This window comes from Ursus americanus, unplaced genomic scaffold (genome assembly GCF_024610735.1).
Source record: "Ursus americanus isolate L20-20 unplaced genomic scaffold, mUrsAme1.1.p SCAF_69, whole genome shotgun sequence".
In the NCBI taxonomy this organism is placed as follows: Eukaryota; Metazoa; Chordata; class Mammalia; order Carnivora; family Ursidae; genus Ursus; species Ursus americanus.
This window is the reverse complement of record NW_028273651.1, coordinates 109,353-127,190: the sequence shown is the minus strand read 5'-3', so window position 1 is coordinate 127,190 and position 17,838 is coordinate 109,353. Positions and strand designations below refer to the sequence as shown.

At 55.5% G+C, this 17,838-nt stretch overlaps 1 long non-coding RNA gene across 1 annotated transcript; it reads right to left on the bottom strand.

Moving 5' to 3' along the window:
• Positions 1-15,801: 15,801 nt before the first annotated feature.
• Positions 15,802-17,362, bottom strand: LOC148106731 (uncharacterized). Its single transcript, XR_015723584.1, has 3 exons — positions 17,145-17,362; positions 16,842-17,034; positions 15,802-16,650 (listed from the first exon to the last, which is right to left on the bottom strand). It is a non-coding gene; the product is annotated as an uncharacterized LOC148106731 (long non-coding RNA).
• Between the last annotated feature and the right edge of the window lie 476 nt (positions 17,363-17,838).

Here is a 17,838-nt window from a genome sequence, read left to right as displayed (position 1 = left end):
TGAACTCCTGCTAGCAAAACCGCCGGGTTGAGGGAAGGGTTCAGACTGTGCCTGGGCCCTGTGGTCTCTTCCAGGTCAGTGTATGGCATTTCCTTCCCCTTGCCACAGGCACCTGGGAGCATGTCTGCACGTGGAGAAAGACTTTCCCGTGGGAAGCCGGTTTTTGTCAAACGGGTCCCAGTGCTCTGCTCCTCTCTTTTCACTCCTGCTGCCAGAAGCCCAGGGAGGATGGGAGGGCTTAGAACATGGCTGGGCACTGTGGTTTCTTCCAGAGAAGTGGAGGACATTTGCTTTACCTTGCCACAACCACTTGGGATAGGGTCTGCACCTCAGGAAAACTGTTTCCGTGGGAAGCCGGCTTTTTGCAAAGGGGTCTCAGGGCCGTGGGCCTCGGCTGTCCCTCCGGCTCCCCAAAGCACAGGGACGAGATGAGGGGCTTAGACCATGCCTGGGCAATGCTGTTTCTTACACCTGGGTGTGTGGCATTTTGTTGAGCTGGCTACCCCCACTTGGGATAGGTGTTCCACAGCAAGCACCTATTGTTCGTCGGAAGCCGTTTTTGCCCCAGGGGTCTCCGGGCTGTGTTCGTTGGGCTTGAACTCCTGCTAGCAAAACCGCCGGGTTGAGGGAAGGGTTCAGACTGTGCCTGGGCCCTGTGGTCTCTTCCAGGTCAGTGTATGGCATTTCCTTCCCCTTGCCACAGGCACCTGGGAGCATGTCTGCACGTGGAGAAAGACTTTCCCGTGGGAAGTCGGTTTTTGTCAAATGGGTCCCAGTGCTCTGCTCCTCTCTTTTCACTCCTGCTGCCAGAAGCCCAGGGAGGATGGGAGGGCTTAGAACATGGCTGGGCACTGTGGTTTCTTCCAGAGAAGTGGAGGGCATTGGCTTTACCTTGCCACAACCACTTGTGAGAGGGTCTACACCTCAGGAAAACTGTTTCCGTGGGAAGCCTGCTTTTTGCAAAGGGGTCTCAGGGCCGTGGGCCTCTGGTGTCCATCCGGCTCCCCAAAGCACAGGGACGAGGTGAGGGGCTTAGACCATGCCTGGGCAATGTTGTTTCTTACACCTGGGTGTGTGGCATTTTGTTGAGCTGGCTACCCCCACTTGGGATAGGTGTTCCACAGCAAGCACCTATTGTTCGTCGGAAGCCGTTTTTGCCCCAGGGGTCTCCGGGCTGTGTTCGTTGGGGTTGAACTCCTGCTAGCAAAACCGCCGGGTTGAGGGAAGGGTTCAGACTGTGCCTGGGCCCTGTGGTCTCTTCCAGGTCAGTGTATGGCATTTCCTTCCCCATGCCACAGGCACCTGGGAGCATGTCTGCACGTGGAGAAAGACTTTCCCGTGGGAAGCCAGTTTTTGTCAAACGGGTCCCAGTGCTCTGCTCCTCTCTTTTCACTCCTACTGCCAGAAGCCCAGGGAGGATGGGAGGGCTTAGAACATGGCTGGGCACTGTGGTTTCTTCCAGAGAAGTGGAGGGCATTGGCTTTACCTTCCCACAACCACTTGTGAGAGGGTCTGCACCTCAGGAAAACTCTTTCCGTGGGAAGCCGCCTTTTTGCAAAGGGGTTTCAGGGCCGTGGGCCTCGGCTGTCCCTCCGGCTCTCCAAAGCACAGGGACGAGGTGAGGGCCTTAGACCATGCCTGGGCAATGTTGTTTCTTACACCTGGGTGTGTGGCATTTTGTTGAGCTGGCTACCCCCACTTGGGATAGGTGTTCCACAGCAAGCACCTATTGTTCGTCGGAAGCCGTTTTTGCCCCAGGGGTCTCCGGGCTGTGTTCGTTGGGGTTGAACTCCTGCTAGCAAAACCGCCGGGATGAGGGAAGGGTTCAGACTGTGCCTGGGCCCTGTGGTCTCTTCCAGGTCAGTGTATGGCATTTCCTTCCCCTTGCCACAGGCACCTGGGAGCATGTCTGCACTTGGAGAAAGACTTTCCCGTGGGAAGCCGGTTTTTGTCAAACGGGTCCCAGTGCTCTGCTCCTCTCTTTTCACTCCTGCTGCCAGAAGCCCAGGGAGGATGGGAGGGCTTAGAACATGGCTGGGCACTGTGGTTTCTTCCAGAGAAGTGGAGGGCATTTGCTTTACCTTGCCACAACCACTTGGGATAGGGTCTGCACCTCAGGAAAACTGTTTCCGTGGGAAGCCGGCTTTTTGCAAAGGGGTCTCAGGGCCGTGGGCCTCGGGTGTCCCTCCGGCTCCCCAAAGCACAGGGACGAGGTGAGGGGCTTAGACCATGGCTGGGCAATGTTGTTTCTTACACCTGGGTGTGTGGCATTTTGTTGAGCTGGCTACCCCCACTTGGGATAGGTGTTCCACAGCAAGCACCTATTGTTCGTCGGAAGCCGTTTTTGCCCCAGGGGTCTCCGGGCTGTGTTCCTTGGGCTTGAACTCCTGCTAGCAAAACCGCCGGGTTGAGGGAAGGGTTCAGACTGTGCCTGGGCCCTGTGGTCTCTTCCAGGTCAGTGTATGGCATTTCCTTCCCCTTGCCCCAGGCACCTGGGAGCATGTCTGCACGTGGAGAAAGACTTTCCCGTGGGAAGCCGGTTTTTGTCAAACGGGTCCCAGTGCTCTGCTCCTCTCTTTTCACTCCTGCTGCCAGAAGCCCAGGGAGGATGGGAGGGCTTAGAACATGTCTGGGCACTGTGGTTTCTTCCAGAGAAGTGGAGGGCATTGGCTTTACCTTGCCACAACCACTTGGGATAGGGTCTGCACCTCAGGAAAACTGTTTCCGTGGGAAGCCTGCTTTTTGCAAAGGGGTCTAAGGGCCGTGGGCCTCGGGTGTCCATCCGGCTCCCCAAAGCACAGGGACGAGGTGAGGGGCTTAGACCGAGCCTGGGCAATTTTGTTTCTTACACCTGGGTGTGTGGCATTTTGCTGAGCTGGCTACCCCCACTTGGGATAGGTGTTCCACAGCAAGCACCTATTGTTCGTCGGAAGCCGTTTTTGCCCCAGGGGTCTCCGGGCTGTGTTCGTTGGGCTGGAACTCCTGCTAGCAACACCGCCGGGTTGAGGGAAGGGTTCAGACTGTGCCTGGGCCCTGTGGTCTCTTCCAGGTCAGTGTATGGCATTTCCTTCCCCTTGCCACAGGCACCTGGGAGCATGTCTGCACGTGGAGAAAGACTTTCCCGTGGGAAGCCGGTTTTTGTCAAACGGGTCCCAGTGCTCTGCTCCTCTCTTTTCACTCCTGCTGCCAGAAGCCCAGGGAGGATGGGAGGGCTTAGAACATGGCTGGGCACTGTGGTTTCTTCCAGAGAAGTGGAGGGCATTGGCTTTACCTTGCCACAACCACTTGTGAGAGGGTCTGCACCTCAGGAAAACTGTTTCCGTGGGAAGCCTGCTTTTTGCAAAGGGGTCTCAGGGCCGTGGGCCTCGGGTGTCCATCCGGCTCCCCAAAGCACAGGGACGAGGTGAGGGGCTTAGACCATGCCTGGGCAATGTTGTTTCTTACACCTGGGTGTGTGGCATTTTGTTGAGCTGGCTACCCCCACTTGGGATAGGTGTTCCACAGCAAGCACCTATTGTTCGTCGGAAGCCGTTTTTGCCCCAGGGGTCTCCGGGCTGTGTTCGTTGGGCTTGAAGTCCTGCTAGCAAAACCGCCGGGTTGAGGGAAGGGTTCAGACTGTGCCTGGGCCCTGTGGTCTCTTCCAGGTCAGTGTATGGCATTTCCTTCCCCTTGCCACAGGCACCTGGGAGCATGTCTGCACGTGGAGAAAGACTTTCCCGTGGGAAGCCAGTTTTTGTCAAACGGGTCCCAGTGCTCTGCTCCTCTCTTTTCACTCCTACTGCCAGAAGCCCAGGGAGGATGGGAGGGCTTAGAACATGGCTGGGCACTGTGGTTTCTTCCAGAGAAGTGGAGGGCATTGGCTTTACCTTGCCACAACCACTTGTGAGAGGGTCTGCACCTCAGGAAAACTGTTTCGGTGGAAAACCGGCATTTTGCAAAGGGGTCTCAGGGCCGTGGGCCTCGGGTGTCCCTCCGGCTCCCCAAAGCACAGGGACGAGGTGAGGGGCTTAGACCATGCCTTGAGAATGTTCTTTCTTACACCTGGGTGTGTGGCATTTTGTTGAGCTGGCTACCCCCACTTGGGATAGGTGTTCCACAGCAAGCACCTATTGTTCGTCGGAAGCCGTTTTTGCCCCAGGGGTCTCCGGGCTGTGTTCGTTGGGGTTGAACTCCTGCTAGCAAAACCGCCGGGTTGACGGAAGGGTTGAGACTGTGCCTGGGCCCTGTGGTCTCTTCCAGGTCAGTGTATGGCATTTCCTTCCCCTTCCCACAGGCACCTGGGAGCATGTCTGCACGTGGAGAAAGACTTTCCCGTGGGAAGCCGGTTTTTGTCAAACGGGTCCCAGTGCTCTGCTCCTCTCTTTTCACTCCTGCTGCCAGAAGCCCAGGGAGGATGGGAGGGCTTAGAACATGGCTGGGCACTGTGGTTTCTTCCAGAGAAGTGGAGGGCATTGGCTTTACCTTGCCACAACCACTTGTGAGAGGGTCTGCACCTCAGGAAAACTGTTTCCGTGGGAAGCCTGCTTTTTGCAAAGGGGTCTCAGGGCCGTGGGCCTCGGGTGTCCATCCGGCTCCCCAAAGCACAGGGACGAGGTGAGGGGCTTAGACCATGCATGGGCAATGTTGTTTCTTACACCTGGGTGTGTGGCATTTTGTTGAGCTGGCTACCTCCACTTGGGATAGGTGTTCCACAGCAAGCACCTATTGTTCGTCGGAACCCGTTTTTGCCCCAGGGGTCTCCGGGCTGTGTTCGTTGGGCTTGAAGTCCTGCTAGCAAAACCGCCGGGTTGAGGGAAGGGTTCAGACTGTGCCTGGGCCCTGTGGTCTCTTCCAGGTCAGTGTATGGCATTTCCTTCCCCTTGCCACAGGCACCTGGGAGCATGTCTGCACGTGGAGAAAGACTTTCCCGTGGGAAGCCAGTTTTTGTCAAACGGGTCCCATTGCTCTGCTCCTCTCTTTTCACTCCTACTGCCAGAAGCCCAGGGAGGATGGGAGGGCTTTGAACATGGCTGGGCACTGTGGTTTCTTCCAGAGAAGTGGAGGGCATTGGCTTTACCTTGCCACAACCACTTGTGAGAGGGTCTGCACCTCAGGAAAACTGTTTCGGTGGAAAACCGGCATTTTGCAAAGGGGTCTCAGGGCCGTGGGCCTCGGGTGTCCCTCCGGCTCCCCAAAGCACAGGGACGAGGTGAGGGGCTTAGACCATGCCTTGAGAATGTTCTTTCTTACACCTGGGTGTGTGGCATTTTGTTGAGCTGGCTACCCCCACTTGGGATAGGTGTTCCACAGCAAGCACCTATTGTTCGTCGGAAGCCGTTTTTGCCCCAGGGGTCTCCGGGCTGTGTTCGTTGGGCTTGAAGTCCTGCTAGCAAAACCGCCGGGTTGAGGGAAGGGTTCAGACTGTGCCTGGGCCCTGTGGTCTCTTCCAGGTCAGTGTATGGCATTTCCTTCCCCTTGCCACAGGCACCTGGGAGCATGTCTGCACGTGGAGAAAGACTTTCCCGTGGGAAGCCGGTTTTTGTCAAACGGGTCCCAGTGCTCTGCTCCTCTCTTTTCACTCCTGCTGCCAGAAGCCCAGGGAGGATGGGAGGGCTTAGAACATGGCTGGGCACTGTGGTTTCTTCCAGAGAAGTGGAGGTCATTGGCTTTACCTTGCCACAACCACTTGGGATAGGGTCTGCACCTCAGGAAAACTGTTTCCGTGGGAACCCGGCTTTTTGCAAAGGGGTCTCAGGGCCGTGAGCCTCGGCTGTCCCTCCTGCTCCCCAAAGCACAGGGACGAGGTGAGGGGCTTAGACCATGGCTGGGCAATGTTGTTTCTTACACCTGGGTGTGTGGCATTTTGTTGAGCTGGCTACCCCCACTTGGGATAGGTGTTCCACAGCAAGCACCTATTGTTCGTCGGAAGCCGTTTTTGCCCCAGGAGTTCCGGGCTGTGTTCGTTGGGCTTGAACTCCTGCTAGCAAAACCGCCCGGTTGAGGGAAGGGTTCAGACTGTGCCTGGGCCCTGTGGTCTCTTCCAGGTCAGTGTATGGCATTTCCTTCCCCTTGCCACAGGCACCGGGGAGCATGTCTGCACGTGGAGAAAGACTTTCCCGTGGGAAGCCAGTTTTTGTCAAACGGGTCCCAGTGCTCTGCTCCTCTCTTTTCACTCCTGCTGCCAGAAGCCCAGGGAGGATGGGAGGGCTTAGAACATGGCTGGGCACTGTGGTTTCTTCCAGAGAAGTGGAGGGCATTGGCTTTACCTTGCCACAACCACTTGTGAGAGGGTCTGCACCTCAGGAAAACTGTTTCCGTGGGAAGCTGTCATTTTGCAAAGGGGTCTCAGGGCCGTGGGCCTCTGGTGTCCCTCCGGCTCCCCAAAGCACAGGGACGAGGTGAGGGGCTTAGACCATGCCTGGGCAATGTTGTTTCTTACACCTGGGTGTGTGGCATTTTGTTGAGCTGGCTACCCCCACTTGGGATAGGTGTTCCACAGCAAGCACCTATTGTTCGTCGGAAGCCGTTTTTGCCCCAGGGGTCTCCGGGCTGTGTTCGTTGGGCTTGAACTCCTGCTAGCAAAACCGCCGGGTTGACGGAAGGGTTCAGACTGTGCCGGGGCCCTGTGGTATTTTCCAGGTCAGTGTATGGCATTTCCTTCCCCTTGCCACAGGCACCTGGGAGCATGTCTGCACGTGGAGAAAGACTTTCCCGTGGGAAGCCGGTTTTTGTAAAACGGGTCCCAGTGCTCTGCTCCTCTCTTTTCACTCCTGCTGCCAGAAGCCCAGGGAGGATGGGAGGGCTTAAAACATGGCTGGGCACTGTGGTTTCTTCCAGAGAAGTGGAGGGCATTGGCTTTACCTTGCCACAACCACTTGGGATAGGGTCTGCACCTCAGGAAAACTGTTTCCGTGGGAAGCCGGCTTTTTGCAAAGGGGTCTCAGGGCCGTGGGCCTCGGGTGTCCCTCCGGCTCCCCAAAGCACAGGGACGAGGTGAGGGGCTTAGACCATGCCTGGGCAATGTTGTTTCTTACACCTGGGTGTGTGGCATTTTGTTGAGCTGGCTACCCCCACTTGGGATAGGTGTTCCACAGCAAGCACCTATTGTTCGTCGGAAGCCGTTTTTGCCCCAGGGGTCTCCGGGCTGTGTTCGTTGGGGTTGAACTCCTGCTAGCAAAACCGCCGGGTTGACCGAAGGGTTCAGACTGTGCCTGGGCCCTGTGGTCTCTTCCAGGTCAGTGTATGGCATTTCCTTCCCCTTGCCAGAGGCACATGGGAGCATGTCTGCACGTGGAGAAAGACTTTCCCGTGGGAAGCCGGTTTTTGTCAAACGGGTCCCAGTGCTCTGCTCCTCTCTTTTCACTCCTGCTGCCAGAAGCCCAGGGAGGATGGGAGGGCTTAGAACATGCCTGGGCACTGTGGTTTCTTCCAGAGAAGTGGAGGGCATTTGCTTTACCTTGCCACAACCACTTGGGATAGGGTCTGCACCTCAGGAAAACTGTTTCCGTGGGAAGCCGGCTTTTTGCAAAGGGGTCTCAGGGCCGTGGGCCTCGGCTGTCCCTCCGGCTCCCCAAAGCACAGGGACGAGTTGAGGGGCTTAGACCATGGCTGGGCAATGTTGTTTCTTACACCTGGGTGTGTGGCATTTTGTTGAGCTGGCTACCCCCACTTGGGATAGGTGTTCCACAGCAAGCACCTATTGTTCGTCGGAAGCCGTTTTTGCCCCAGGGGTCTCCGGGCTGTGTTCCTTGGGGTTGAACTCCTGCTAGCAAAACCGCCGGGTTGAGGGAAGGGTTCAGACTGTGCCTGGGCCCTGTGGTCTCTTCCAGGTCAGTGTATGGCATTTCCTTCCCCTTGCCACAGGCACCTGGGATCATGTCTGCACGTGGAGAAAGACTTTCCCGTGGGAAGCCGGTTTTTGTCAAACGGGTCCCAGTGCTCTGCTCCTCTCTTTTCACTCCTGCTGCCAGAAGCCCAGGGAGGATGGGAGGGCTTAGAACATGGCTGCGCACTGTGGTTTCTTCCAGAGAAGTGGAGGGCATTGGCTTTACCTTGCCACAACCACTTGTGAGAGGGTCTGCACCTCAGGAAAACTGTTTCCGTGGGAAGCCGGCTTTTTGCAAAGGGGTCTCAGGGCCGTGAGCCTCGGCTGTCCCTCCGGCTCCCCAAAGCACAGGGACGAGGTGAGGGGCTTAGACCATGGCTGGGCAATGTTGTTTCTTACACCTGGGTGTGTGGCATTTTGTTGAGCTGGCTACACCCACTTGGGATATGTGTTCCACAGCAAGCACCTATTGTTCGTCGGAAGCCGTTTTTGCCCCAGGTGTTCCGGGCTGTGTTCGTTGGGCTTGAACTCCTGCTAGCAAAACCGCCGGGTTGAGGGAAGGGTTCAGACTGTGCCTGGGCCCTGTGGTCTCTTCCAGGTCAGTGTATGGCATTTCCTTCCCCTTGCCACAGGCACCTGGGAGCATGTCTGCACGTGGAGAAAGACTTTCCCGTGGGAAGCCAGTTTTTGTCAAACGGGTCCCAGTGCTCTGGTCCTCTCTTTTCACTCCTGCTGCCAGAAGCCCAGGGAGGATGGGAGGGCTTAGAACATGGCTGGGCACTGTGGTTTCTTCCAGAGAAGTGGAGGGCATTTGCTTTACCTTGCCACAACCACTTGTGAGAGGGTCTGCACCTCAGGAAAACTGTTTCCGTGGAAAGCCAGCATTTTGCAAAGGGGTCTCAGGGCCGTGGGCCTCGGGTGTCCCTCCGGCTCCCGAAAGCACAGGGACGAGGTGAGGGGCTTAGACCATGGCTGCACAATGTTCTTTCTTACACCTGGGTGTGTGGCATTTTGTTGAGCTGGCTACCCCCACTTGGGATAGGTGTTCCACAGCAAGCACCTATTGTTCGTCGGAAGCCGTTATTCCCCCAGGGGTCTCCGGGCTGTGTTCGTTGGGGTTGAACTCCTGCTAGCAAAACCGCCGGGTTGAGGGAAGGGTTCAGACTGTGCCTGGGCCCTGTGGTCTCTTCCAGGTCAGTGTATGGCATTTCCTTCCCCTTGCCACAGGCACCTGGGAGCATGTCTGCACGTGGAGAAAGACTTTCCCGTGGGAAGCCGGTTTTTGTCAAACGGGTCCCAGTGCTCTGCTCCTCTCTTTTCACTCCTGCTGCCAGAAGCCCAGGGAGGATGGGAGGGCTTAGAACATGGCTGGGCACTGGGGTTTCTTCCAGAGAAGTGGAGGGCATTGGCTTTACCTTGCCACAACCACTTGTGAGAGGGTCTGCACCTCAGGAAAACTGTTTCCGTGGGAAGCTGGCTTTTTGCAAAGGGGTCTCAGGGCCGTGAGCCTCGGGTGTCCCTCCGGCTCCCCAAAGCACAGGGACGAGGTGAGGGGCTTAGAGCATGCCTGGGCAATGTTGTTTCTTACACCTGGGTGTGTGGCATTTTGTTGAGCTGGCTACCCCCACTTGGGATAGGTGTTCCACAGCAAGCACCTATTGTTCGTCGGAAGCCGTTTTTGCCCCAGGGGTCTCCGGGCTGTGTTCGTTGGGCTTGAACTCCTGCTAGCAAAACCGCCGGGTTGAGGGAAGGGTTCAGACTGTGCCTGGGCCCTGTGGTCTCTTCCAGGTCAGTGTATGGCATTTCCTTCCCCTTGCCACAGGCACCTGGGAGCATGTCTGCACGTGGAGAAAGACTTTCCCGTGGGAAGCCGGTTTTTGTCAAACGGGTCCCAGTGCTCTGCTCCTCTCTTTTCACTCCTGCTGCCAGAAGCCCAGGGAGGATGGGAGGGCTTAGAACATGGCTGGGCACTGTGGTTTCTTCCAGAGAAGTGGAGGACATTTGCTTTACCTTGCCACAACCACTTGGGATAGGGTCTGCACCTCAGGAAAACTGTTTCCGTGGGAAGCCGGCTTTTTGCAAAGGGGTCTCAGGGCCGTGGGCCTCGGCTGTCCCTCCGGCTCCCCAAAGCACAGGGACGAGATGAGGGGCTTAGACCATGCCTGGGCAATGCTGTTTCTTACACCTGGGTGTGTGGCATGTTGTTGACCTGGCTACCCCCACTTGGGATAGGTTTTCCACAGCAAGCACCTATTGTTCGTCGGAAGCCGTTTTTGCCCCAGGGGTCTCCGGGCTGTGTTCGTTGGGCTTGAACTCCTGCTAGCAAAATCGCCGGGATGAGGGAAGGGTTTGGACTGGGCCTGGGCCCTGTGGTCTCTTCCAGGTCAGTGTATGGCATTTCCTTCCCCTTGCCACAGGCACCTGGGAGCATGTCTGCACGTGGAGAAAGACTTTCCCGTGGGAAGCCGGTTTTTGTCAAACGGGTCCCAGTGCTCTGCTCCTCTCTTTTCACTCCTGCTGCCAGAAGCCCAGGGAGGATGGGAGGGCTTAGAACATGGCTGGGCACTGGGGTTTCTTCCAGAGAAGTGGAGGGCATTGGCTTTACCTTGCCACAACCACTTGTGAGAGGGTCTGCACCTCAGGAAAACTGTTTCCGTGGGAAGCCGGCTTTTTGCAAAGGGTCTGAGGGCCGTGGGCCTCGGCTGTCCCTCCGGCACCCCAAAGCACAGGGACGAGGTGAGGGGCTTAGACCATGCCTGGGCAATGCTGTTTCTTACACCTGGGTGTGTGGCATTTTGTTGACCTGGCTACCCCCACTTGGGATAGGTTTTCCACAGCAAGCACCTATTGTTCGTCGGAAGCCGTTTTTGCCCCAGGGGTCTCCGGGCTGTGTTCCTTGGGGTTGAACTCCTGCTAGCAAAACCGCCGGGATGAGGGAAGGGTTCAGACTCTGCCTGGGCCCTGTGGTCTCTTCCAGGTCAGTGTATGGCATTTCCTTCCCCTTGCCACAGGCACCTGGGAGCATGTCTGCACGTGGAGAAAGACTTTCCCGTGGGAAGCCGGTTTTTGTCAAACGGGTCCCAGTGCTCTGCTCCTCTCTTTTCACTCCTGCTGCCAGAAGCCCAGGGAGGATGGGAGGGCTTAGAACATGGCTGGGCACTGTGGTTTCTTCCAGAGAAGTGGAGGGTATTGGCTTTACCTTGCCACAACCACTTGGGATAGGGTCTGCACCTCAGGAAAACTGTTTCCGTGGGAAGCCGGCTTTTTGCAAAGGGGTCTCAGGGCCGTGGGCCTCGGGTGTCCCTCCGGCTCCCCAAAGCACAGGGACGAGGTGAGGGGCTTAGACCATGCCTGGGCAATGTTGTTTCTTACACCTGGGTGTGTGGCATTTTGTTGAGCTGGCTACCCCCACTTGGGATAGGTGTTCCACAGCAAGCACCTATTGTTCGTCGGAAGCCGTTTTTGCCCCAGGGGTCTCCGGGCTGTGTTCGTTGGGGTTGAACTCCTGCTAGCAAAACCGCCGGGTTGAGGGAAGGGTTCAGACTGTGCCTGGGCCCTGTGGTCTCTTCCAGGTCAGTGTATGGCATTTCCTTCCCCTTGCCACAGGCACCTGGGAGCATGTCTGCACGTGGAGAAAGACTTACCCGTGGGAAGCCGGTTTTTGTCAAACGGGTCCCAGTGCTCTGCTCCTCTCTTTTCACTCCTGCTGCCAGAAGCCCAGGGAGGATGGGAGGGCTTAGAACATGGCTGGGCACTGTGGTTTCTTCCAGAGAAGTGGAGGGCATTGGCTTTACCTTGCCACAACCACTTGTGAGAGGGTCTGCACGTCAGGAAAACTGTTTCCGTGGGAAGCCGGCTTTTTGCAAAAGGGTCTCAGGGCCGTGGGCCTCGGCTGTCCCTCCGGCTCCCCAAAGCACAGGGACGAGGTGAGGGGCTTAGACCATGCCTGGGCAATGTTGTTTCTTACACCTGGGTGTGTGGCATTTTGTTGAGCTGGCTACCCCCACTTGGGATAGGTGTTCCACAGCAAGCACCTATTGTTCGTCGGAAGCCGTCTTTGCCCCAGGGGTCTCCGGGCTGTGTTCATTGGGGTTGAACTCCTGCTAGCAAAACCGCCGCTATGAGAGAAGTGTTCAGAGTGTGCCTGGGCCCTGTGGTCTCTTCCAGGTCAGTGTATGGCATTTCCTTCCCCTTGCCACAGGCAGCTGGGAGCATGTCTGCACGTGAAGAAAGACTTTCCCGTGGGAAGCCGGTTTTTGTCAAACGGGTCCCAGTGCTCTGCTCCTCTCTTTTCACTCCTGCTGCCAGAAGACCAGGGAGGATGGGAGGGCTTAGAACATGGCTGGGCACTGTGGTTTCTTCCAGAGAAGTGGAGGGCATTGGCTTTACCTTGCCACAACCACTTGTGAGAGGGTCTGCACCTCAGGAAAACTGTTTCCGTGGGAAGCCGGCTTTTTGCAAAGGGTTCTCAGGGCCGTGGGCCTCGGCTGTCCCTCCGGCTCCCCAAAGCACAGGGACGAGATGAGGGGCTTAGACCATGCCTGGGCAATGCTGTTTCTTACACCTGGTTGTGTGGCATGTTGTTGACCTGGCTACCCCCACTTGGGATAGGTTTTCCACAGCAAGCACCTATTGTTCCTCGGAAGCCGTTTTTGCCCCAGGGGTCTCCGGGCTGTGTTCGTTGGGGTTGAACTCCTGCTAGCAAAACCGCCGGGATGAAGGAAGGGTTCGGGCTGTGCCTGGGCCCTGTGGTCTCTTCCAGGTCAGTGTATGGCATTTCTTTCCCCTTGCCACAGGCACCTGGGAGCATGTCTGCACGTGGAGAAAGATTTTCCCGTGGGAAGCCGGTTTTTGTCAAACGGGTCCCAGTGCTCTGCTCCTCTCTTTTCACTCCTGCTGCCAGAAGCCCAGGGAGGATGGGAGAGCTTAGAACATGGCTGGGCACTGTGGTTACTTCCAGAGAAGTGGAGGGCATTTGCTTTACCTTGCCACAACCACTTGTGAGAGGGTCTGCACCTCAGGAAAACTGTTTCCGTGGGAAGCCGGCTTTTTGCAAAGGGTTCTCAGGGCCGTGGGCCTCGGGTCTCCCTCCGGCTCCCCAAATCACAGGGACGAGGTGAGGGGCTTAGACCATGACTGGGCAAAGTTCTTTCTTACACCTGGGTGTGAGGCATTTTGTTGAACTGGCTACCCCCACTTGGGATAGGTTTTCCACAGCAAGCACCTATTGTTCGTCGGAAGCCGTCTTTGCCCCAGGGGTCTCCGGGCTGTGTTCGTTGGGGTTGAACTCCTGCTAGCAAAACCGCCGGGATGAGAGGAGTTTTCAGACTGTGCCTGGGCCCTGTGGTCTCTTCCAGATCAGTGTATGGCATTTCCTTCCCCTTGCCACAGGCACCTGGGAGCATGTCTGCACGTGGAGAAAGACTTTCCCGTGGGAAGCCGTTTTTTGTCAAACGAGTCCGAGTGCTCTGCTCCTCTCTTTTCACTCCTGCTGCCAGAAGCCCAGGGAGGATGGGAGGGCTTAGAACATGGCTGGGCACTGTGGTTTCTTCCAGAGAAGTGGAGGGCATTGGCTTTACCTTGCCACAACCACTTGTGAGAGGGTCTGCACCTCAGGAAAACTGTATTCATGGGAAGCCGGCTTATTGCAAAGCGTTCTCAGGGCCGTGGGCCTCGGCTGTCCCTCCGGCACCCCAAAGCACAGGGACGAGATGAGGGGCTTAGACCATGCCTGGGCAATGCTGTTTCTTACACCTGGGTGTGTGGCATTTTGTTGACCTGGCTACCCCCACTTGGGATAGGTTTTCCACAGCAAGCACCTATTGTTCCTCGGAAGCCGTTTTTGCCCCAGGGGTCTCCGGGCTGTGTTCGTTGGGGTTGAACTCCTGCTAGCAAAACCGCCGGGATGAGGGAAGGGTCCAGACTGTGCCTGGGCCCTGTGGTCTCTTCCAGGTCAGTGTATGGCATTTCCTTCCCCTTGCCACAGGCACCTGGGAGCATGTCTGCACGTGGAGAAAGACTTTCCCGTGGGAAGCCGGTTTTTGTCAAACGGGTCCCAGTGCTCTGCTCCTCTCTTTTCACTCCTGCTGCCAGAAGCCCAGGGAGGATGGGAGGGCTTAGAACATGGCTGTGCACTGTGGTTACTTCCAGAGAAGTGGAGGGCATTTGCTTTACCTTGCCACAACCACTTGGGATAGGGTCTGCACCTCAGGAAAACTGTATCCGTGGGACGCCGGCTTTTTGCAAAGGGTTCTCAGGGCCGTGGGCCTCGGCTGTCCCTCGGTCTCCCCAAAGCACAGGGACGAGATGAGGGGCTTAGACCATGCCTGGGCAATGCTGTTTCTTACATCTGGGTGTGAGGCATTTTGTTGACCTGGCTACCCCACTTGGGATAGGTTTTCCACAGCAAGCACCTATTGTTCGTCGGAAGCCGTTTTTGCCCCAGGGGTCTCCGGGCTGTGTTCGTTGGGGTTGAACTCCTGCTAGCAAAACCGCCGGGATTAGGGAAAGGTTCAGACTGTGCCTGGGCACTGTGGTCTCTTACATGTCAGTGTATGTCATTTCCTTCCCCTTGCCACAGGCACCTGGGAGCATGTCTGCACGTGGAGACTTTCCTGTGGGAAGCCGGTTTTTGTCAAACGGGTCCCAGTGCTCTGCTCCTCTCTTTCACTCCTGCTGCCAGAAGCCCAGGGAGGATGGGAGGGCTTAGAACATGGCTGGGCACTGTGGTTTCTTCCAGAGAAGTGGAGGGCATTTGCTTTACCTTGCCACAACCACTTGGGATAGGGTCTGCACCTCAGGAAACTGTATCCGTGGGAAGCCGGCTTTTTGCAAAGGGGTCTCAGGGCCGTGGGCCTCGGCTGTCCCTCCGGCTCCCCAAAGCACAGGGACGAGGTGAGGGGCTTAGACCATGCCTGGGCAATGTTGTTTCTTACACCTGGGTGTGAGGCATTTTGTTGACCTGGCTACCCCCACTTGGGATAGGTTTTCCACAGCAAGCACCTATTGTTCGTCGGAAGCCGTCTTTGCCCCAGGGGTCTCCGGGCTGTGTTCGTTGGGGTTGAACTCCTGCTAGCAAACCCGCCGGGATGAGGGAAGGGCTCAGTCGGTGCCTAGGCCCTGTGGTCTCTTACAAATCAGTGTACGGCATTTATTTCACCTTGCCACAGGCAGTTGTGAGCATGTTTGCACGTTATGAAAGATTTTTCCGTTGGAAGCCGGTTTTTCTCAAATGCGTCTCCGTGTTGTGCTCCTCTGTTTTCACTCATGCTTCCAGAAGCCCAGTGATGATGTTAGGGCTTAGAACATGGCTGGGCACTGTGGTTTCTTCCAGAGAAGTGGATGGCATTTGCTTTACCTTGCCACAACCACTTGTGAGAGGGTCTGCACCTTAGGAAAACTGTTTCCTTTGGAAGCCGGCATTTTACCTAATGGGTCAGGGTTGTGGGGCTCGGGTTTCCCTCATGCTACCAAAAGCACAGTGACGATGTCTGGGCTTAGACCATGCCTGGGGAATGTTGTTTCTTGCACATAAGTGTGTGGCATTCTGTTTACTTTGCTACAACCACTTTGATAGGTTTTCCACATCAAGAACTTTTTTTTCTTCGGAAGCCGTTTCTGCCCCAAGTGTCCCATGCTGTGTTCGTTCGGGTTTATCTCCTGCTAGCAAACTGTGGTCTCTTACGGATCAGTGTATGGCATTTACTTCACCTTGGCAGAGGCACTTGTGAGCATGTTTGCACGTTACGAAAGATTTTTCCGTTGGAAGCCGGTTTTTGTCAATCTCATAGGGAAGAAACAGAAACTCTTTGGCATAACCTGACTCACCCAGCATCAGGAAAGCAGTTCCAGAATTCAGCCCAGGGCCCCTGTCGCCTACCCAATTGTAGCCACCACCATGCCTCTATCGAAAGGAATTCCCAAAGACTCTCCTCTGACTCCACTACCAAAGAAACAGCAGATTGAATATGGCACTTCAAAATATCGAGATGATACATCTGGTATAGTTAGATACACAAGGTTTACCTTTATTTTTTTATTGTTTTTTATTACATAATGTTATAGTCTCCATACAGTATAGTAAATTTCGATGATACATTAGTTGCATATAACACCCAGTGCACCATGCAATATGTGCCCTCCTTACTACCCAACACCAGCATATATTTTAAACAGCAAAATGCTGCTCTGAATAATTTTGAATTTTCCCTCGACCCCCATTGTAACTCTTGGGATGAAAAGACTAATCAGTGATGAAACATCACCTTTGACAATTGGAAAGACATCATCCATATTTGTATGTGACGACAAAAGGCCATCTAACACTAAATGGTGGCCACTCACCCATATCTTAGGCCCAACTGTATAAACACTGTCAAACGTATATCTTAAAAATAGACAAAGAGTAAACCTCACCTTCCCTTTCTAATGAAAGAGTGTTTCTAGGAAACAGCTGTTCAAAATACATTCATAAGCAGTCAATGAACAGAGAAAATGGGATCCCCTGCAAAGTGCTCCAAGCTCAGAAACTAAGTACCTCCTTCACCAAATTCAGAACGCTGACAACTATTACTTAAGTTTTACTTCATGGCTCAACTAGAGAAAAGAGAAAAACCCAGGAGATGGTGGGTTCATGAGAGGTTTTACTTCCAGTCCTGATGTGGATATGACATTTCTCCAAATGGACCTGCCGCTTTCTCTGAATGCTGGATCCCGTGTCAAGCTGCCTCACTGACTCAGATGCAGACGTTCAGAACGTAGGGTGTCGCGGAGCCAGAGCAGAGAAGTGTTGTCAGATGGGGAGAAGCAGCTCCTCGGACCTAAAGCCTGCACACCTGCTGTGGTTTCTGGGAGAAGGGGAAACATAGACTTGTCTTTTAGTAGTAATTATCTCCCAGCCCATTGCCACCATTCCCAGGAAACAGCTAGCACAATGCTGAAGTTGGGTAAGGGCTCTGGGCCTTCCTAGCGCCCCACCTGTGCCTGAGGGAACAGGGAATACCCTGCTGAACTCGGGGAACTGCTCAAGGTCCATTACCTGCACTGTGTCGGGGGACAGGGGCACCGCACTGAAGTTGGGGACTGTGCGGTCCTTTCTCTCGCTCTTCTTGGGGAACACGGGAAACCCTGGAATGTCTGCGAACCATCCCACAAAAGCTTTGCTGAGCGGGTGCCCTGGAGTTCCTGGGTCTGGAGTGTATGGCCAGTTGACGGAGACTAGGCAGAAGAGACTTTCAAGGGAAAAAGGAAAGAAAACTGAGTCTCCATGATGAACTCTCTCAACATGCCCTTCCAGAACCCTGCCTCTTACCCGGGGTGCCCCTACTCCCAGAAAGCCCACCTATGGCCACACAGCATGCATTCACCCAGCCAGGAACTCCACAGGTCCACTCTCTCAAAACTCCACTTCCTTGGCTCCTGGTCTGCGTCCTTGGGCTGCTCCGGATCTGCACACAGAGACGTAGCTCCACCCCCATGGGGTGATTGCTTGGGGAGTATGATGCTTCCAACTCCTTGAATGCCAGGCAACCGGCCCCATGACTCACAACTCTGGGAGTGCAGAGGTCCAGGAGGCACCTCCTTGGCTAAACGCCCTGAGCAGGCATGACGGGGATCATGGGCAGGGCTGCAATCACACACACACACACACACACACACACACACACACACACACACACACGGCCCCTTTCGCGGACCCCTCTAGCTGCAGACCACCCTCAGAGCCCTGCCCCTTCCCTTCTGCACCAACCCTTCCTGCAAGGGTGTGCCTGGTTCCTGGCAAGGTCAGCTGCTCTCAGACTGTTCCAGCCTTGGGCTTTAGGAAATGCAATGCTTTTATGCATATCCAAGGCAATTTTAAGCGCCAAAAGGAATGCTCCAAGCGGGAATAGCTTTGCCTTCTTGTCTCACCCATGGAGTGGATAGTGCCTCTCAGACCTTCAAAACATCCTTCTAGGGTGAGCCCATTTGTGCTGCAATCTATATACACATGCTTAGTTCTACAGGGAAGGAAGGAAAAGCCGGCCTTCTGTTCT